We start from the raw sequence: 22,651 nt of genomic DNA, 5'->3' as shown, positions 1-22,651 counted from the left end.
TCAGAAATCCTTAATTTAAGCAACACCTTTTTCCAACAGGACTACACAAAGAGAATTATTTGGCTAATGAAAAAGTCAAAGTGTTAAGTTGCTCAATCGTGTCTGACTCTTTGCGACCCCATGGACTGTAGCCCGCATCAGAATACAACTACTACTGATGAAATAATTTGCTGGCAAGGATGGGGAGCAACTGGGACTTTCAGACACTGGGTAGAATGCAAATGATAATGCCACTTTGGAAAGTTAAAACTTATACAACCCAGGAATCTCATTCCTGAGTATTTAAACAAAGGGAAATGAAAACACATGACCACATAAAGAGCTGTACGTGAATATTTAGAGCAGTTTTATTTTATTGCCAAAAACTAGAGGGAAAACAATCGAAATGTCCTTTAACTTGTGAACAAAATAAAAACTGTGGTATATCCATACAATGAAATATTATTCAGTGATTTTAAAAAAATCCCTGAACTACTAGCATAGACAACAGTATATATGAGCCTGAAAAGCACTATGCTAAGTGAAAGAAGACAAACACAAAGGGCAACATATTAAATGATCACACATTTATATGAAATTCAAGAAAAGGCAAAACTATAAGGGCAGAAATAAGATCAGGGGTTGCCAGAAGTTGGGAGTACAAAGAGGCACAACGGAACTTTTTGATGGAAATAGTCTATCTCTTGGTTGTGGTTGTTGCTTGCCTTTTACCAAGATGTACTAAACCGTACTCCTAGAAAGGATGACCGTTACTGTATGTATACTGATCTCAATTTTTTTTTAGAGCAGATTATGAAATAATATGCATATAGGCAGAACGGAATCGTAGTTAAGAATATAAGAGTTAAGAACATAAGCTCTAGAGCTAGACTGCCTGGGTTTAAATCTTGTCTCTCTCTACCACTTACCAGCTGTATGACCTTGAGATAACATCTCTATACCTTCATTTCCTCATCTGGAAAATGGGGTAACAGTATTCATCCCACAGGGGTGCTATCATAAATGATGTAATACCTACAAAGCACTTATGACAGTGCCTGTTTTAAACATGAGATTCAGTAAACGCAAGCTGCTGTCATCACACAGTCACAGAACACACAGATAAACATGCCTGGATGGTGGTGCGAGTAGGATGTTTCTATTTTCTTCTTTTCCCTTTTGTTTATCTGTATCTTCTAAATTTTCTACATTAAATAACCACTGCCTTTATAATAAGCAAAAAAAATCCTTTAAAAAAAAATGAAAGAAAGGACACTGGGCTAGAACTCGGGAGCTCTGTTTTTTAGCTGTGCAGCTAATTAGTAATTACTTAGTTGTAGGACTGCAGGGCGTCATCCTCATCTCTAAATGCGAGGGGCTAGAGCTGACAGGTTCCATCTCTAAAATGGAATGGTTCTATAAGATGTATGGTGGAACTGTGCAAGCTACACCATTTATTTATTTTTCATTCCATATTTACTGTCTGCCTACCATGAAGCAGGTACCATGACACAGACATAAAAACATTCTATTCACTCCCCTCATGGAGCTTACAATGCAGGCTGTTCAAAGAAACAGACAGACGTGTACCCAATTACACAATCATCAGCTTGACAAGTGCTCTGACAGGAACATAAAGAGGGGAACTAATTAGGTTGGAAGGAGTCAGAGAAGACACGCAAGCCAAGACCTGAATATTTTTCTTTTAAAGTCAAACCAAAAAGATGGGGAAAGGAATTGCAATCAAAGAGAGAGGAATGTACAAAAGCAAAGGTGTGACAATAATTTATTGGGCAATGGAGGAGAGAGAGAAGGAAAGGGCAATCTGACAGCAGTGTGAAATAAAGAGAATCAAGACTAGCAGTGGGGAGGCTGGTTAGGAGGAGGGAAATGAGAAGTCAGGCTGTTGATAATCTCCAGAAATCATATAGAACTGTAAATGTTTTATTCTTATTCAAATATCTATATGTGCCATGAATAAACCTGATAAATATTAGTCTAAGATATACTTTACTACATTTACAAATACAGCATATAGTTGCAAAAGCTTTACAAAAATGTCCGTTCACTTCCATTTTCCATGGTTAATTGTACACACTTGTTCTTTCAGTAAATATTTATTGAGAGTCCGTTATGCACATGCTAGGTGCTGCGGAAGCAGGGGAGACAGAGAGAGTAAGCAAATGAACCAGCAAAGCAGGCCAGAGAACCAGACTGCTTTTTCTTCTGTCCGAGATCTACTGAGAGTCTCTACCGTCTGAAGCATGATAGCGGCAGGGTGACAGGAGGCTGAGAGCTTTGCACTTGGAACCGGACAGATCTGTTCAAACTCCGGCTTTTACCGCCCGCCACCAGTCTGGCTTTGAGTAAGTCACTTAACGTCTCTGAGCTTTCATCCCTCCTGAAAATGGGGGTAACATCACCAAATTCATATGGTTTTAGGGTGAATTTAGTGAGACAATCAACAATCAGTATGCCACAGGTAAATCACTGTCGTTTAACTTCAGTCTTCCAGTTTTAGGGCAGCCCGTGATCTCCCATTAAACAGAAAAAATTACTCTGAGCAGAAAATAGGGAGAACAAGGTATAAAAAGGATCTGTTTAACTAAATTCACATTTTAGTGAATTCACAACTGCTTTCTTATAAAGATGTTGTGCTTGGAATTGACATTCCTTTAGGATTTCTCAAACTGTTAATATCTGCCTACATTACATGACCAAGTAAATTAAATAAAAGCTATCACCCAAAAAAGGGAGCCAGTCACAATCTCCCCTGGGATGCCTTCGTTCGGACTCTGACTAACACTGAGTCATGCAAAGACCGGAGACAGCCGAAGAACACGGATAAGCAGTCAGCACACCACTGGGGAGCAGGCTGACCGGGTCTGGCAAGCACCGCTTTCTGAAACACAAAGGCCAAGACCGAAGAGTTTTCTAACTCGATGTGCCTTTGAGCAATGACGCCTTGAGGAGAAAGAGACACACCGATTAATATGCTTCTCGGGGGAAAAAATACGAGGCTACAACCTTCCTACAATCACATACTCAAAAATGTTTTAACCATCTTTTTAAAATGTTTAGTTTTTACAAATGACTTTGTACAACACAAAAAGAAACTGTCTTCCCTCGGACCCCAGACTGTAAAGGCCAAAAGGATTTTATTTAAACCTTCCTCCTTAAATTGCCCTCTGCAGTGAAACCAGGCAGAGATACTTCAGCCCAAACAGAAGAATTTCAAGTACAGTTTACATTTTTTTTTTAAACTGAAGTAAAAGTCTACATTTATAAACAGAAAGAGTACCACACTTTTATGTCTCTCTCTCTCTTTAGTGGTTTAGAGTCTTCTTCATACAGACAGTCCTCTGGAGGTAACTGTCACCCTTCTGGGAACCCCGGGGTCTTTCTGCCCAGCTCATGCTACAGAGGACACCCCTTCTGCAGCTAGTTCCTCCAGTCTCCCTCCTGTCATCAGCAGGGAAGCCAGCAGCTAGAGAAGCTTCTGGACCGCTGACACCCCCGCCGTGCTCCGTTCTGCTTCGAGGTCTCCAGGCTGCGCTGTGTATCAGCAAGACGAGCTTAAAGAAACCACAAAGGGTTCTTCCCTTTAGGTAGTGAGGTGCTGAGCCAATGAATCCAAGAGTCTCTGCTTCCCCGTTACCGCCTGCGCTAGCCCATCGCGTACCACCATCTGCTCTTCCTCAGCAGCCCAGATGCCACCAGCCAGACAAGCTGCCCACATTACAAACTGGCAACCAAGGTATCAGTGCACAGTTCCAGGGAAAATCTATTAGCCGAAGTCAAACTACATTTCTGCTGGCTCTTTCTCATTACTTCATTGTCTCTGATTCTTATCATAGGTCTTTGATTCTTCATATTTTTCAAAGTCAAAAGCTGCTAGGACTCCTCCAGCGCAAAGTTATCTCCCTTCCCTTTCCTCCACTGAAGCAAGAGTATACTGCACGTTAATTCTCCCACAATCCAGACATCTTCCCTGGAGCTCAGGGTGCTCAGTGGCCATGCACTCACCAGGGTTACATGTTGTGTGTCACAGACATCAATTCTCTAGTCCATACAGACACACATGAGATCCAATCTGAGGACAGCACGCACAGGGCAGCCACTGAACTACATGGTGTCTGTAATTTGCTAGCTGGAAGAAGCTTTAGCCCTTTTTTTTTGGCCATCCCCTGTAGCATGCAGGGTCTTAGTCCCCTGACGAGGGGTCTAATTCATGACCTCTGCATTGTGAGCTTGGAGTCTAAGCCAGTGGATCACCAGGAAAAACCCTAAGATAGTGAGTTTATTGAACTCCTTATACTCAGACAGTCAATTCCAATTTGGAATGCTTCATAATTTTAAAAAGACTAGAGTCCATCAAACATCTTAACCTGAGACTGATATTATCCAATAACTCCCCCCAAAAATTTTTATCAAGACTGTACTGCAAAGAAAGTATCAACACTGCCTAGGATATTTAAAAAGAAAGAAACTAAGGTTGCAGAGACCCACTGAAAAGATTCAGTTAAATTTAGATGAGAACAATTAATAAAGTGATGGAATTCCAGTTGAGCTATTTCAAATCCTAAATGATGATGCTGTTAAAGTGCTGCACTCAATATACCAGCAAATTTGGAAAACTCAGCCATGGCCACAGGACTGGAAAAGGTCAGCTGTCATTTCAATCCCAAAGAAGGACAATGCCAAAGAATGCTCAAAGTACCACACAATCGCACTCATCTCACACGCTAGCAAAGTAATGTTCAAAATTCTCCAAGTCAGGCTTCAACAGTACCTAAACCAAGAATTTCCAGGTGTTCAAGCTGGATTTAGAAAAGGCAGAGGAACCAGAGATCAAATTGCCAATATCTTGTTGGATCACAGAAAAAGCAAGTAAATTCCAGAAAAACATCTACTTCTACTTTATTGATTACACCAAAGCCTTTGACTGTGTGGATCACAACAAACTGTGGAAAATTCTGAAAGAGATGGGAATACCAGACCACTTTATCTGCCTCCTGAGAAATCTGTATGCAGGTCAAGAAGCAACAGTTAGAACCAGATGTGGAACAACAGACTGTTTCCAAATCAGGAAAGGAGTACGTCAAGGTTGTATATTGCCACCCTGCTTATTTAACTTATATGCAGAGTACATCACGCGAGATGCCGGGCTGGATGAAGCACAAGCTGGAATCAAGATTGCCAGGAGAAATATCAATAACCTCAGATATGCAGATGATACCACACTTATGGCAGAAAGTGAAGAGGAACTAAAGAGCCTCTTGATGAAAGTGACAGGAGACTGAAAAGCTGGCTTATAACTCAACATTCAAAAAATGAAGATCAATGGCAAATAGATGGGGAAACAATGGAAACAGTGACAGACTATTTTCTTGAGCTCCAAAATCACTGCAGATGGTGGCTGCAGCCACGAAATTAAGACCCTCGCTCCTTGGAAGAAAAGCTATGACCATCCTAGACAGCATATTAAAAAGCAGAGACATTACTTTGCCAACAAAGGTCCATCTAGTCAAGGCTATGGTTTTTCCAGTGGTCATGTATGGATGTGAGAGTTGGACTATAAAGAAAGCTGAGCACCAAAGAACTGACGCTTTTGAACTGTGGTGTTGGGGAAGACTCTTGAGAGTCCCTTGGACTACAAGGAGATCCAACCAGTCCATCCTAAAGGAAATCAGTCCTGAATATTCATTGGAAGGACTGATGCTAAAGCTGAAACTCCAATACATTGGCCACATGATGGAAAGAACTGACTTCTTGGAAAAGACCCTGATGCTGGGAAAGATTGAAGGCAGGAGGAGAAGGGGACAACAGAGGATGAGATAACTGGATGTCATCACCAACTGAATGGACATGAGTTTGAGCAAGCTCTGGTAGTTGGTGATGGACAGGGAAGCCTGCCGTGCTGCAGTCCATGGGGTCACAAAGAGTTGGAACTAACTGAGCAACTGAACTAACTAATTAATAAAGAACCCGCCTGCCAATGCAGGAGACAAAAGAGATGCAGGTTAAGTCCCTGGGTCTGGAAGATCCCCTAGAGAAGGAAATGGCAACCGACTCCAGTATTCTTGCCTAGAGAATCCCATGGACAGAGGAGCCTGGCGGGATACAGCTCACAGGGTTGCAGACTCAGACACGACTGAAGAGACTTAGCACGTAGACACATGCAATTAATTTCATAGATTTAAATGTTAACGGTTAAGAAAGTTCAAAGCTGGATTGGGCCTTCCCTGTACAACTTTGTTATTTTAAGAAAACAAATATTATATTGTTCTATAATTGAAAATTAATTTTAAAAATTGACCACCACTTGCTTTGTAGTTTAAAAAAATTAACCTAGATTCCTCAAATTTCTTAGGTCTCAAATTCTCAGATAATTTCAGGATAAATGCTACATCTGGTCAGAAGTCAGGCCAATGTATCAATACATCAGCCTTTTAGAAAACAGTAACTTTCTCCTGTTGTTTTTGTTAAAAGAATGTATTTGTTAAAGAGTGTTCTTAAATACTTTTAGGAGGGCTTCACTTTTTTGGTTTGTGTATATAGGGACATGTGCTTCCCAGGTGGCTCAGTGGTAAAGAATCCACCTGCCAATGAAGGAGACTCAGGTTTGACCCCTGGGTTGGAAAGACTCCCTGGAGAAGGAAATGGCAACCCACTTCTGTATTCTTGCCTGGGAAATCTCACAGACAGAGGAGCCTGGTGGGCTACAGTCCACAGGGTCCCAAAGAGTCAGATGCAACTTAGCAACTAAACAACAACAACAAAGGAACATACGTTGTAACGTTACTCATAGGAGTGACTAATTTAGAAATAAGTCTTTTAAAATCAGACTTATAAAAGGAAACAGTAACTTTTCTGATTAGTAAAACTAGGTGAATGGTAAAGAACAATTAAAACTACCTCTAAACCTTATATTTTTATGAAAAGCAACAGAAAACTAAAAATTATTTTCTGAATTCAGGTCTTATAATAAACTTCATTCCCACAAATTCAAAGAAATCAAAATGACAAGGAGAGGCATAGCAAAACAGTCATTTAACTAAGTGAGAACCTAGCAAAGGGTTTGAACAGAATCCTCAATTTAGAATCTCAAGATATGTGATAAGGGACACTCTTTAAAATCATGAAATATTCCAAGTTGAAGTTGACTTGAGTATACGATCTTCTAGGAAACTCAGATGTGCCAACTGTTCACGTGCGTTGTCTTAAAACTCTGGCTCAAAACTACCTATTGCAAGAAACCTTCCCTAATTATCCTCTGAAAGCTCTGGTTACTCTACCTGCTGTACCTTCTTATAAGGATAAGCATAACATTTTCTCTTATTTTGTAGTATAACGACCAAGTCTATCTTGAGCTGAATGTTAAACTCTTTGTAGAAAAGGATTAGCATCTTATTTTATTGTGCCATAAAATAAAACAGGGCTCTATCCAACAGATACTCAGTAAACATTATCAAATACCCACAGCATCTAACCCACTATCTTTCAACCAGATGCTCACTAATTACTGAACCCTTAGCAATGTTGTCATCACCGCCAGATCCCAGACAAAGGCAAGTGGTAAAAGGTCAAACTCAAATCAGCCCCTGGTATTGCTAAGGTCTAGACTGTGGTGGTCTGTATTTATGTTAAAATAGAGGTTAAAAAATTATTCATGAGTCTTATCCAAGCTCTTTCACACTGTATCTAATCAAGAGACTGCATGGTTTAATAGTCAGGAGCTCTTAAGTTGAAGGTACAACCCTGAGCTCTAGCACTTACCAGCTAGGTTTCAGTTTAGTCGCCAGCTAGGTTCCAGTTTAACTCAAGGCAAAATTTTACTTAATGTGAAGGACTGCGGTTGGAGTTAGATGACTATTTAAAGCGCCTACTACAAGGGAGGCAGTCAATACATGGTAATTATCATTACTGTCAAAACGATTAATTATAAAGCTAGAAAATTATTCACAATATAAATTTTACTACACTATGACATTAATTCCCTGATAAAATATGGTACATAAAATACAGCCCCTTCTCAAAGGTGACCTGCTTACCACTATGCTAAACTTCCCTAGAAAAATGATCTCTGCTGCAAGGTAATTGGTCAGGGATCTGGGGAAGAAGGTTTTATACTCACATAAAGACATATGTCCCTGCACATTCCAGTGTTATGGAATGTTTTCACATTAACACGTCTTAGAATCCAAAAGCCCAACTTTCTACTGTTAACAAACTACTGTATCCATCCCCTGGTCCCTCACAGTCCACATGTCACTGGCATCTCAAGATGTGGCTGCAGTGTCCAAAGAAGGTGGGCTTTCACGTGGCTTACTCAGCAAACCTGTTAAGAATCCTAACCAAATTCCTGAATGGAGAGATTAAATTAACACCAATGGTTTCCCAGATGATGCAATGGTAAAGAATCCACCTGCCAATACAGGAGACGTAAGAGATGTGGGTTCGATTCCTGGGTCAGAAAGATCCCCTGGAGGAGGGCATGGCAACCCACTTCAGTATTCTTGCCTGGAGAATTCCAAAGACAGAGGAGCCTGGGGGGCTACAGTCCATGGGGTTGCGAGTCGGACACAACTGCAATGACTTAGCATGCAGGCACAAATTAACAACAAACTATCACATCATAACCATCAGATGAGTCTAAAATGTTTAAGAGTTTATAATACCTATGTCAAGCAGAGAGGTGGGGAAAATGGTACTCTCAAACAGGGCCAGTGGAATGGGAAGCATTATAGTCTTTTAAAAAACAATTTGGCTACTGCATTTATGGAATTAAAAATACATATTCTCTTTAACTCATCAGTCCCACTCCTAAAAATAGGCACCACAGAAACAAAAACAAAACATATGTAAAAAGGACATTTACTGCAACATGCTTGTAATAGCGAAAGAGAAAGAAACAAAATGAATACAATATCCTCTGATATGGGAGATGTCTGAATATGTTAAAGCACTGGATTGGCCAAAAGGTTCCTTCAGTTTTTAAGTAAAAACAAAAGATACATTTGTCATTTTCACCAAGAACTTTACTGAACAACATATTCACTACTTTGTTCCACTACCTTCTGCTATTTTTCAGGCAACTTCACAATTCCACATCCCCAAAACTTTTTATCTGTTTGAGCAAAGAACTGTTCCAGGTGCCTTTTACAGTCTTTCAGGGAACTGAAAGCTTTTCCACAGAAGAATTTTGTAAAGACGGAAACAAATGGAAATCTGAAGGTGCAATGTCTGGTGAATAAGACAGATGAATCATAACCCCTCAGCCAAGCTGCGACAGTTTCTTCCTGGTCATCAAAGAAACATAGTCTTGTATTATCCGATGAAGATTACGGGTTTTCTGTTGACTAATTCTGGATGCTTTTCATCAAATGCTGCCTTCAGTTGGTCTAACTGGGAGCAGTACTTGTTAGAATTAATTGTCCCCTTTTCCAAAAGGAGCTCATAATAGAGGACTCCCTTCCAGTCCCACCATGTACATGACAGCACTTTCTCTGGATGAAGACCAACTTTGGGTATGGTTCATTTCATTTGCTCCATGATCTCTTCCATTCCACAGTATTGTGCAGTATCCATTTTTCATTGCCCATCAAAATATGTTTCAAAAACAGGACATTTTCATTACACTTCAGTAGAAAATCGCATGCAAAAATATAGTCAAGGTTTTTCTTGCTTAACTTATGTGGAACCCAAACATCAAAATGATTACCATAACCAAGCGGGTACAAATGATTTTCAAAACTTGATTTGGGTATTTGGAGTAGGTCATGTTGAAACATTGATTGTTCTCAATTAATGTCTTGATTTGATCACTATCAACAACTTCAACTGGCCTACATGACTGATGGTGAAGCATCGTCCAGCGAGGTCTCTCTAGCATGAAACTTCACAAGCCACTTTGACATGTTCAATCAGTACCTTCATGTACCTTCTCCATACACTTTTTTTTTGGTTTCAGTTGCATTTTTACCTTTTCAGTTTTGTTTTTAACCTTACCTTTTACTCCAAACTCTTTTTTGTGTTTCAGTTGTGTTTTTACCTTTCTTGAAATAATAAAGCATAAGATGCCAAAAGTGTTGCTTTTTTTCTGCCATCTTCAATATTGAAATGGCTACACAAAAACTCACCAATTTTGGTAAGTTCCCAGAAACAGTGTCCAAGGATTCCCTTTTTTCCACATCCTCATCAACATGTCATTTGTGTTCTTTTTGATGACAGCCATTCTGACTGGTGTGAGGTGATATCTCACTGTAATTTTGATTTGCACTTCCCTGATGATTAGCAATGCTGAGCATCTTTTCATGTACCTGTTGGCCATCTGCATCTTTGGGAAAATGTCTATTCAGGTCTTCTGCCCATTTTAAAGTTGGGTTGTTTACTTTTTTTTTTTTTGATGTTGAGTTGTATTAATTTTTTATAGAATTTGGATACTAACCTCTTATCAGTCATATCATTTGCAAATATTCTCTCCCATTCAGTCAGCTGTCTTTTCGTTTTGCCAATGGTTCCCTTTGCTATGCAAAAGCTTTTAAGTTTAATTAGGTCCTACCTGTTTATTTTTGCTTTTATTTCCTTTGCTCTAGGAGACAGATCCAAAAAAAATATTGCTATGATTTATGTCAGAGTGGTCTACCTACGTTTTCTTCTAGGAGTTCTAAGGTTTTCAGTCTTACATTTAGGTCTTTAATCTATTCTGAGTTTACTTTTGTATATGATGTTAGAGAATGTTCTGATTTCACTCTTTTACATGAAGCTATCCAGTTCTCTCAGCACCACTGTACATGCTTGCCTCCTTTGTCGCAGACTAATCTACCAGAAGCCCAAGTGTTATTTCTGGGCTTTACATTCTGTCCCACTGACCCATGTGTCTGTCTGGTGTACTGCAGCTTTGCAGTATAGTCTGAAGCCGGGGAATATGACTGTGGCTTCTCCGGCTCTGTTCTTTTTTCCCAAGACGGTTTTGCTACTTGGGGTCTTTTGTGTTTCCATACAAATTGTTTAATTATGTATTCTAGTTCAGTGAAAAATGCCACTGATAATTTGATAGGGATTGCATTAAAACTATGCATTGGTAGTATGGTCATTTTAACAATATTAATTCTTCCAATCCAAGAATATGGCATATGTTTCTATGTGTCTGTGTCATCTTCAATTTCTTCCAACAGTGTCTTACAGTTTTCTGAGTACAGGTCTTTTACCACCTTAGGTAGGTTGATTCCTTGGTATTTCATTCTTTCTGATGTGATGGTAAAAGTAGTTGTTTCCTTCACTTCTCTTTCTGATAGCTCACTGTTAGTGTATATCTTGTATACAAATACAAAATTTCTGTATATTAATTTTATATCCAAAAGCTTTACCAAATTCATTGATGAGCTCCAATAGTTTTCAGATGGCATCTTTAGTATTTTCTATGTATAATATCATGTCATTTGCAAACAATGACAGTTTTAGTTCTTCCTTTCCAATTCAGATTCCTTTTATTTCTTTTTCTTGTCTGATTACTGTGGCTAAGATTGCCAATACTGTGTTGAGTAAAGTGCCAAGTGGGAGCATCCCTGTCTTGTTCCTGATTTTATGACTTTACAAGGTTTATTCAATTATCTCATTCTGACTGCCACATTCATCAATTGATGTCTTTCTATAACATGTTTCTAAAACAATGACACCCTCCCCAATTTATCACCACTTTCACAGCTTAAGCAGAGTTAAGATATACAGAAGGTAAACAGTATTTACAAAAAGCTAACCCAATGCACTAGCTACCAGCAAGCACAGATGATACACAAAAAAACTGACTATAAAATGCAACCACGGCTGCAACAGGATAACCAGAGTTAACACTGCTGTGTGACACACAGGAGAATTGTTAAAGACAGGAAATCCTAAGAGTTCTCGTCACAATGAGATTTTTTTTTCTTTTCATCTTACTTTTCACTGTATCTATATGAGAAGACGGATGTTTGCTGAACTACTTTGCTAATCATCTCAGACTATATGTAAACCAAACCATCATGCTATTTGTTTTAAATTTACACAATGACATATGTCAATTGTTTCTCAATGAAACTGGAAAAAAATTTAAAACCACAAAACATTCTTGAACACACTATTATTTCAACTCTTCAACAGCCAAATACAATAAATACTGATCATGCTTATTATGGTTGGTGAGTTGACTAGGATAGATGATGGTTTCCATTAACAGCTGTTGAAAACCACTGTGCACCCAAATAGAAGTGCATGTTAATCTTAGAAACCAAATTCTTACATTATAAAAAAGTGGCCCCAAATTACAGTTTCTGTGGCAAGAACCTATTGTTAACATTCCTCCACTTTGAAGAAACTTCCAATTGAGATACATTTTGTATCTAAAGGTAGGGCCAGAGGTTCCTGAATGAGAGGAGTTGTTCAACCCACAGAAAGTGATAGTGTGTATAAATAAATTTAATTGGAGACAGACAAATCCATTTTTAAATACTCCATCAGCATCTGTGCTTTAAAGTTTCTGTAATTTACTTAATCAAATGGGAAACTAAACTGTCTAGGAGAAACAGTCATTCTTCCCTAGAAACCACTATGCTAATTTTAGTAACAGCACACGTGCCAGGCACTGCTCTAGGTGCTTTACACACATCAACTCCTTTAATCCTCACAAAAACCCAGGGTTCTCAGGGTGACCTTGCCCAGAAGGAGACAGATGGAAATACCTGGAGGACGTTTGCTTGTTACAACCGGAGGGCGCCACTGGCATCTAGGAGGTGCGCAGCCAGGTAAACGGGGAGCCCTCCAGAAAGCACAGGACGCCCCCCACAATCCCCCCATAGAGTGATTCAGCCCCACACGCCGATGGTGCTGAGGCTGGGGAACTGCAATGACACTGTGAGGGAGGTACTACTGTTGTTCCCATTTTTTGGATGAAGAAACTGAGGCACTGAGAGGATAAGTAACTTGCCTAAGGTCATACATCTAGCAGATGGCAAAGCCAGGATCTGAGGTCTAGCTCCAGAGCCCTTTCTCTTAATCTGTCATAAGAAAAAAGCACTAGTTGGGAAGCTTACCTACAACTTTCTCCCCCTCTTCCTGGCTTCCAGGCTTTGGGAGAATGTATCATTTATTTGTTCATTCATTTGAAATCCCATCTATCCATCTGCCCATCCATTCATTCAACAAGTATTTGCTGAGGGTACATGCGAGGTCTGCTGAAGGCAATTCTAGATGAACAGGATCTCTGTCCTTGTGGCACATGCGTTCCTCACTAATATTCCCCTACAGTCCTTGCTAGCGAACATGCTAAGCATGATCACACTTGCGCCTGGCAAGTGTTTCACCAGAAAAACCCTCACTTCATTCACATCTCTGCTTAAATGTCACTTTCTCAGAAAGGCCCTCCTTGACCACCATTTTTTTTTTCTTTTCTTTTTTTCCCTTAGACCTCTCCCCACAGTCTGTAGGATCTTAGTTCCTCAATTAGGGACTGAACCCACACCCTGGGGAGTGAAAGTGTGGAGTCTTAACCACTGGACTGCCAGGGAATTCCCATGACCACCATTTCTAAATTAGTTACAAGCTCTTATCAACCATCCCTTTTCTCAACTTTTCAAAACAGCACTTATGATTCCTAGTATTGTGTTATTTATTTTCTCATTGTCACTACCTCCCTTTTAGGCCTCCCTCTTACCAATAGAACCTAAACTTCATGAGAGATCTACCTCCAGAACCGGGAGGTCTACCTGGCCTCTTCAACCAAACCATTTCCTCGAGACTACGGCCCCTCACCTGGACCCTGAGACGGCCCCTTACTTGGCCACCTTTCTTCTGTGCGTGCTCAGTAGCTTCCATCATGCCCAACTCCATGCAACCCTAAGGACTGTAACCTGCCAGGCTCCTCTGTCCATGGGATCTCTAGGCAAGAATACTGGAGTGGGTTGCCATTTCCTACTCCAGGGAATCTTCACCACCCAGTGATCAAACCTTTGTCTCCTGCATTGGCAGGCGGGTTCTTTCTTAGGCCCCTTCAATTCATCTTCTCCATTGAAACCAGAAGAATTTTTCTAAAATGCAAACCTGATGTCATGTCTCTACTGAAAGCCCTTCAGTGACTTCCCACTGCTCTTAGGATAACGTCCAAACTCCTAACATGACTTTTAAGACCCTCATTTATCTGTGAGCTACTCTTACCATTTATCATTTTATGTTTTATAGCTGTAGTCACAGCGACAGCAGTAATAGCTAACAGGCACTGAGCACTTGCTGGGTGTCAGGCACTAATCCAGGGGCATCACATGTCTGAGACCACTGAGCCCTAATCTATGGGGTAGGAATTACTGCTATGCTTGTTTTCAGATGGGGAAACTGAGGCACAGCTAAATAACTGTCCAAGGACAATAAGTAAGCAATAGGGCCAGGATGTAAGCCCACCCTCAAATCTGTGCTATTCCACCCATCTCTATACACAGCTGTAACAGAAGCCCATGAATTCCTTGAAAGTGCTGTTTTATTTCCCACCTTGAGATCTTCACATTGTTCTTTCTGCTGGAACATCCCTCAGATCACCGCTTAAACATCCCTCTGAGAGGCCTTCCCGCAACATACCCTAGAGTTGTTTGGATCCCTCTGTTCTGCTCTCCCATGGCACTCTGAATTTCCCATTGTAACTCCCATTCTCTGTTCCTGTAACTACTTGTCTGCCCTCACCAATAAACTTCAGGCTGCACGAGGACAAGAGCCACGTCTGCTCTGTTCACCGCTGTCCCCTGGCGCGGCCCTGGGGTACGCCACGGGCTGGGAGAAGCACCTCACATGGTGCTGGCCCCATGAAGCCTTCCCCAAAGCCCAGCGCAAAGCACTTCACTGCTTCTCTAAGAGCCCTGCGCCCAGGACACACGTTCCATGCTTCATGTTTTGTTATATAGCATCTACTAGAAACGATGCATGTGTGTGCCCTTTTCCTGTATGCTGGTGAAAAGCAGATACATCTTCACATGTTTATGCTAGATTTCAAGTGATGCTTACAAATCTAGCTCTTAAAAAAAAAGTAATTATTGTGTACAAGGGATCTCTCTGTATTATATCTTACAACTGCCTATGAATCTATAATAATTTCAACAAAAACTTCAAAAGAAAATTATTGAAAGAAGTGGACTGATAAATAATTACTCAAGAGTTTAAAATGACTCCTCACTATCTGTTGAAGGCCAAACTGCCCAATTTAACATTCAGGATCTTCAATTATCCAGCTACTTATTACCTATTCAACCCAATCTTCTCTTCCAGCTCTCCTGTACCTCCTATTCTGATCAAGGTGAAAGCCTTATTCTTCCTTATATACCAGCCTCATCTAGCTTCCAGAGCTTGCCTTAGGATACTCCCGCCTGAACACCATGGGATTCAAACCTTCCTGCCTCCGACTCCTGGTCTACTCTAGCAGCATTTTTCCGCTAAGGTCCAGCTCTAATCTTATCTCCACTGTGAAGTTTTCCTGACCTCATTTCCTTCTTTTTTCTTAGGATTTTATAATCCTCAATAACCACAGTATCTCCAACAAGAATGCAAATTTCTTGAGTCTCAGAATCATTCCTTTATACTTCTCAAGAATCCTAACAGAGTGTTACGTGCATATATATATATTTATGTACATATGTGTGTGTATGTGTGTGTATAATCAGTAATAAATAAACACTTGCTGATTAAGAGATCTCATTAGCCCATGCACACTATCAACCCTCAATCACCCAGGATAACAGAAAAGCCAGTGCACAGACAGACAGCCTGCTGGTCCGGGCATACCTATACTCACATTAAGTGCCGTGTAGTTGTTGCCAGTTTTACAAGGTAGTCACAAGGTTGCCAAAAATGGTCTAACTGCACAGTATTCCCTTGTCAGGGTCTAAGGCTTGCCCAGCTTATCATTCCATACTGACAAACAACTGTATAACTTTTCCTCATCAGTGACACAAAGATAAAAATAAGCAGACGTAGTCATATTCTAAACCTTTGCTGGTTCACACCTTCTCCTAATAGGAAGATCATTGTTTGGGCACAAAAGATCATCTATTTGAACTCTCTCACTGGGCAAATACCTTGTTTGTATCAACAAAGTGCTTTTGTAAATAGAACAGAGTGACAATATCAGTAAGAATTTCAAAGAGAGGCTTGCCAAAGAAAATCCCTGGGATGATCGACCTTAGGCTAATCCAGAATTAATAAAGAGCCAAATTCTTCCCACAGTCCATAGAGATCTGCCTCGGCCTACCACTACTTTCCCTAGGTCAAAGTTTCTAAACTCCTCAGACTCTCTGGTTAGCTTCTCTTTCTCATCCAACTAGTCAAAGTTTTCTTATAACAACACACCACATGCCTGAAAAGCTGTTTTTCAACCTGAATTTTTATTTTTACCTGGTAGAAACTACAGCTTGCTCCCAGAGGGATTTTAAAATGCCTAAGCATCTCTCCGAAAAACTCCTCAAATACTTTGCTATTAAAAAAAATTTCCCAACATCTTTCTGTCTTGGCAGGCCCTGCTGAAATCCCCCCCACCCCCCCATAAGAAGGAATCTGAGTAAAAACACTACCAGTTCAAGTTCCCTTAGGCAGATTTCCAGCCCCAGTGCAAGGCCACGAGGTTAAACATTTCTCAATGACGCAGGCTCCCTCAGAGGGAGGAACAAGAAAAAATAAATAAATAAAAACTTATTCTTCCCAGTGCAATAAATCAAGAGACAACAGCCAAGCTCTAAAAAATAAAGTGTGAGTGAAATTAAACTATAGACTGTTTGCTCTGCCAAGGCCACTAGTAGGAGCACAAAACTGGGACGAGAGCTGTGGGGTGGGAGAGAAGCAACTGCAGAAGCAGCAGTCCAGCCAAATGGACAGACATTCTTGCGGTCCCTGAGAGAAGCTCTAGAATACTAATACTGTGCACATTTCCAGCCACTGTATAACTTATGATAACTAGAGCAACTAAAGCTAAGTAGTCAAGCTGGTGGCGGTGGGGTAAAGAAATGGAGTCACACATAACACAAAGCATCATTTAGGATTAAAGTATGTATCAAGGTGGAAGGCTAGGAAAACCAAAGTGAAGGATGTTAATCAACTTCTCAGGGAAAGAGGATCAGGCTGATCACAGAGAAGGCAAAGTCATCTGAGGGACTGGGAGGGCTCCTGGACCTCTGGCCACCTGCAGACAGAGAGAATGAAACAAAACCAGAACTGTACCCTCAGACCTGATCTACAGATCACAGAAATTCAGAGTTAGGAAAGACCTAATGCTTACAAGAAAATGCTACTGATAAAAATACTGTTACATCTGTACAGCTCTTCACTTCTCAAGGTGCTTTCATTCATTTAGTCCTTAAATAAAAATGACTATGACAGGTATGCTGTGTGACAGGAACTGAGGACACAGAAATAAGACGCCACCCCTGCATTCAAGGAGCTTACTGCTGAGATCTGCTAGGAACAATGACATTAGAAAATTAACCTTCTGGTGTGTTAGTCACTCAGTCGTGTCCGACTCTTTGTGACCCCATGGACTGTAGCCCACCAGGCTCCTCTGCCCATGGGATTTTCCAAGCAAGAATACTGGGGTGGGTTGCCCTTCCCTTCTCCAAGGCATCTTCCCAACTCAGGGGTTGAAACCATGTCTCCTGCATTTCAGGTGGTCTGTCCCAAGCAGAGGGAGAGCACAAGAGGAGAAGCACTAACCCCACCTGGAATCAAAGACAGCATGAATCTCGGAAGAGGGAGCCCTGGAGTTGGGATGTAAAAGTAGAAGTTAGTAGGCTGACAAATGGAGAGAGTAATGATCGAGGCAGAGGGAAGACTGTATGCAAAGGAACAGAAAATTAGAAGAGCACAGAATGTTCTGGAAACTAAAAGCAGTTCATCATTGCTCGAGGCTGTGAAGTTAGAAGTGACAGGAGATGACCAAATCAGAGGCCAAATAAACAATATAATAGCTTGAGTATAAAACTCTGAATTTTACCCTATAAGAAACTGAAGCATTCTGAGGAGAATAAAATGATTAGAATTGACTGTCAGAAAAAGTTTATTGGCAGCTGTATGAAGGCCAAACTAGAGAAGAGCCAGATCACAGGCAGAGAGACCAAAAAGAAGGTTCCCTGAAACTACAGTGAGAAACCATGACAGTCGGATCCAGGGCAGTGAGACAAGATACGAGAAGTCAAAGTAAAGGTAGAGCCTACAGAACTCAAGATGCCAAAGAGATGTGAGGAATCTCGGCCAACAGGAACTGAGAATGACTCCCGATTTCCTGGTGAGACCAATGCTCCCAAGGTAGGGAATAAAGGGTCGTCACAGGGACTGGTAACAGCAGCTTTAAATCTGTACAAGCCTGAAGTGCATGTGGCCACCTAGATGTCCAGTGGGAAGAAGTAATAGATTAAATGAAGCTCAGGAAATACAGTGGGGCTAGAGATACAGGTTTGGACATCCTGAAGAAGCAGGAGCTAAAGCCATGAGTTGGGATGACGTTGCTAGAGAGAATGTGAAAACTGAGAAGAAAATGGGTCAAGGATTATCTCTGGGAAAATTTGACATTTAAGGGACAGGAAGAAGAAGAGAAGACTGAAAAAGAGACTGAATAGTGGACAGAGAAGTAGAAGGCAAGTTAAAGAGAGAATGGTGTCTACAGTTTAGTTGCCCAGATCTGAATACCTTTCCTATTTGGGGTAAATTCCTAGATAGGGGAAGGCAGGCCTCTCTTCCTACTACAGAAGCTGCAGAGGAACACAGAGTCCCTGTCTCAGCCCCCTGGCATCTGGCTCACAGATACAACCCACATCCAGCCAATCAGATCCTCCCATTTAGGGTACTGAAAAATTGGGGCAAATGACACAAGATGGAAAATACAGTCAGAAACTGCCCATGGCACTGTGGCAAGTATCTACTGGTGACACTGCCAATGGCTGCAGGCACTCACTGCAGACCAAGCCAGCAGCAGTGCCAACCCGAGTTCTCAGCAGGGAAGTTCTGGGACTTGGTCTTCACTATGTCTCACATCGCTCACTTTCTGACCTTTGATAACCAGCCTCCCTATTAAGTCCTTCCCTGGTGGCTCAGATGGTGAAGAATCTGCCTGCAATGTGGGAGACCCAGGTTTGATCACTGGGTCAGGAAGACCCTTTGGAGAAGGGAATGGCGACCCACTCCAGTATTCATGCCTGAGAAATCCCATGAACAGACAATTTGGTGGGCTACAGTCCAACCTTTGTGGTCACAAAGATTCGCACACGACTGAGCGACTGACACTTTCACGTCTTATTAAGGCCGTGCACTATCCAATAATAGTAACTAACCAGTCTGATTCAGTTCAGTCGCTCAGTCGTGTCTGACTCTTTGCGACCCACGGACAGCGGCACGCCAGGCTTCCGTATCCATCACTAACTCCCGGAGCTTGCTCAAACTCATGTGCATCCAGTCAGTGATGCCATCCAACCATCTCATCCTCGGTCGTCCCCTTCTCATCCTGCCTTCAATCTTTCCCAGCATCAGGGTCTTTTCCAATGAGTCAGCTCTGCACATCAGGTGGCCAAAGTATTGGAATTTCAGCTTCAGCATCAGGTCTTCCAATGAATATTCCTTTAGGATGGACTGGCTGGATCTCCTTGCTGTCCAAGGAACTCTCAAGAGTCTTTTCCAACACCACTGTTCAAAAGCATCAATTCTTCAGCACTCAGCTTTCTTTATAGTCCAACTCTCACATCCATATATGACTACTGGAAAAACCATAGCATTGACTAGACAGACCTTCTCTGCTTTTTAATATGCTGTCTAGGTTTGTCATAGCTTTTCTTCCAAGGAGCAAGCGTCTTTTAACTTCATGGCTGCAGTCACCATCTGCAGTGATTTTAGCGCCACCCAACCGAAATCAGATTGATTATATTCTTTGCAGCCAAAGATGGAGAAGCTCTATACAGTCAGCAAAAACAAGACCGGGAGCTGACTGTGGCTCAGATCATGAACTCCTTATTGCCAAATTCAGACTTAAACTGAAGAAAGTAGGGATAACCAATAGACCATTCAGGTATGACCTAAATCAAATCCCTTATGACTATACAGTGGAAGTGAGAAATAGATTTAAGGGACCAGATCTGATAGACAGAGAGCCTGATGAACTATGGACGGAGGTTCGTGACATTGTACAGGAGACAGGGATCAAGACCATCCCCATGGAAAAGAAATGCAAAAAGGCAAAATGGTTGTCTGAGGAGGCCTTACAAATAGCTGTGAAATGAAGAGAAGCAAAAAGCAAAGGAAATAAGGAAAGATATTCCCATTTGAATGCAGAGTTCCAAAGAATAGCCAGGAGAGATAAGAAAGCCTTCCTCAGTGATCAGTGCAAAGAAACAGAGGAAAACAACAGAATGGGAAAGACTAGAGATCTCTTCAAGAAAATTAGAGATACCAAGGGAACATTTCATGCAAAAATGGGCTCAATAAAGGACAGAAATGGTATGGACCTAACAGAAGCAGAAGATATTAAGAAGAGGTGGCAAGAATACATAGAAAACTGTACAAAAAAGATCTTCACGATCCAGATAATCACAATGGTGTGATCACTCACCTAGAGCCAGACATCCTGAAATATGAAGTCAAGTGGGCCTTAGAAAGCATCACTACGAACAAAGCTAGTGGATGTGATGGAATTCCAGTTGAGCTATTTCAAATCCTGAAAGATGATGCTGTGAAAGTGCTACACTCAATATGCCAGAAAATCTGGAAAACTCAGCAGTGGCCACAGGACTGGAAAAGGTCAGTTTTCATTCCAACCCCAAAGAAAGGCAATCCCAAAGAATGCTCAAACTACCGCACAATTGTACTCATCTCACATGCTAGTAAGGTAATGCTCAAAATTCTCCAAGCCAGGCTTCAGCAATACATGAACCGTGAACTTCCAGATGTTCAAGCTGGTTTTAGAAAGGCAGAGGAACAAGAGATCAAATTGCCAATATCTGCTGGATCATCAAAAAAGCAAAAGAATTCCAGAAAAACATCTATTTCTGCTTTATTGACTATGCCAAAGCCTTTGACTGTGTGGATCACAATAAACTGTGGAAAATTCTGAAAGAGATGGGAATACCAGACCACCTGACCTGCCTCTTGAGAAACCTGTATGCAGGTCACGAAGCAACAGTTAAAACTGGACATGGAACAACAGACTGGGTCCAAATAGGAAAAAGAGTACATCAAGGCTGTATATTGTCACCCTGCTTATTTAACTTCTATGCAGAGGACATCATGAGAAATGCTGGGCTGGAGGAAGCACAAGCTGGAATCAAGATTGCTGGAAGAAATATCAATAACCTCAGATATGCAGGTGACACCACCCTCATGGCAGAAAGTGAAGAGCAACTAAAAAGTCTCTTGATGAAAGTGAAAGAGGAGAGTGAAAAAGCTGGCTTAAAACTCAACATTCAGAAAACTAAGATTATGGCATCTGGTCCCATCACCTCATGGGAAATAGATGGGGAGACAGTGGAAACAGTGTCAGACTTTATTTTTGGGGGCTCCAAAATCACTGCAGATGGTGACTGCAGCCATGGAATTAAAAGACGCTTACTCCTTGGAAGGATAGTTATGACCAACCTAGACAGCATATTAAAAAGCAGAGACATTACTTTGCCAACAAAGGTCCGTCTGGTCAAGGCTATGGTTTTTCCAGTGGTCATGTATGGATGTGAGAATTGGACTGTGAAGAAAGCTGAGCACCGAAAAATTGATGCTTTTGAACTATGGTGTTTGAGAAGACTCTTGAGAGTCCCTTGGACTGCAAGGAGATCCAACCAGTCCATCCTAAAGGAGATCAGTCCTGGGTGTTCATTGGAAGGACTGATGCTGAAGCTGAAACTCCAATACTTTGGCCACCTCATGCGAAGAGTTGACTCGTTGGAAAAGACCCTGATGCTGGGAGGGATTAGGGGCAGGAGGAGAAGGGGATGACAGAGGATGAGGTGACTGGATGGCATCACTGACTCGATGGACATGAGTGTGAGTAAACTCCGGGAGTTTACTGGCGTGCTGCGGTTCATGGGGTCGCAAAGAGTCGGACACGACTGAGCGACTGAACTGAACTGAAAATAAAGTCTCCCATTGTTTCCATTGTTTCCCCATCTATTTGCCATGAAGTGATGGGACCAGATGCCATGATCTTAGTTTTCTGAATGTTGAGTTTTAAGCCAGCTTTTTCACTCTCCTCTTTCACTTTCATCAAGAGGCTCTTCAGTTCCTCTTCACTTTCTGCCCTAAAGGTGATGTCACCTGACGTCTGAGGTTATTGATATTTCTCCTGGCAATCTTGATTCCAGCTTGTGCTTCATCCAGACCAGCATTTCTCATGATGTACTCTGCACACAAGTTAAATAAGCAGGGTGACAATATACAGTCTTGATGTACTCCTTTCCCAACTTCGGACCAGTCTTTTGTTCTATGTCTGATTTTAACTGTTGATTCTTGACCTGCATACAGAATTCTCAAGAGGCAGGTAAGGTGGTCTGGTATTCCCATCTCTTTAAGAATTTTCCACAGTCTGTTTTGATCCACACAGTCAAAGGCTTTGGCGTAGTCAATAAAGCAGGAGTAGATGTTTTTCTGGAACTCTCTTGCTTTTTTGACGATCCAATGGATGTAACTATCCAAG

At 41.4% G+C, this 22,651-nt stretch overlaps 1 protein-coding gene across 1 annotated transcript in view; it reads right to left on the bottom strand.

The window, feature by feature from the left end:
* MRTFA (myocardin related transcription factor A) overlaps positions 1-22,651 on the bottom strand; it is a 103,230-nt gene that overhangs the window by 62,825 nt on the left and 17,754 nt on the right. The gene's annotated exons all lie outside the window — the stretch shown is intronic.

Source organism: Cervus canadensis, chromosome 21 (assembly GCF_019320065.1).
Source record: "Cervus canadensis isolate Bull #8, Minnesota chromosome 21, ASM1932006v1, whole genome shotgun sequence".
NCBI lineage: Eukaryota > Metazoa > Chordata > Mammalia > Artiodactyla > Cervidae > Cervus > Cervus canadensis.
Note: the sequence above shows the minus strand (reverse complement) of the source record. Positions and strands in the feature narration are given on the sequence as shown.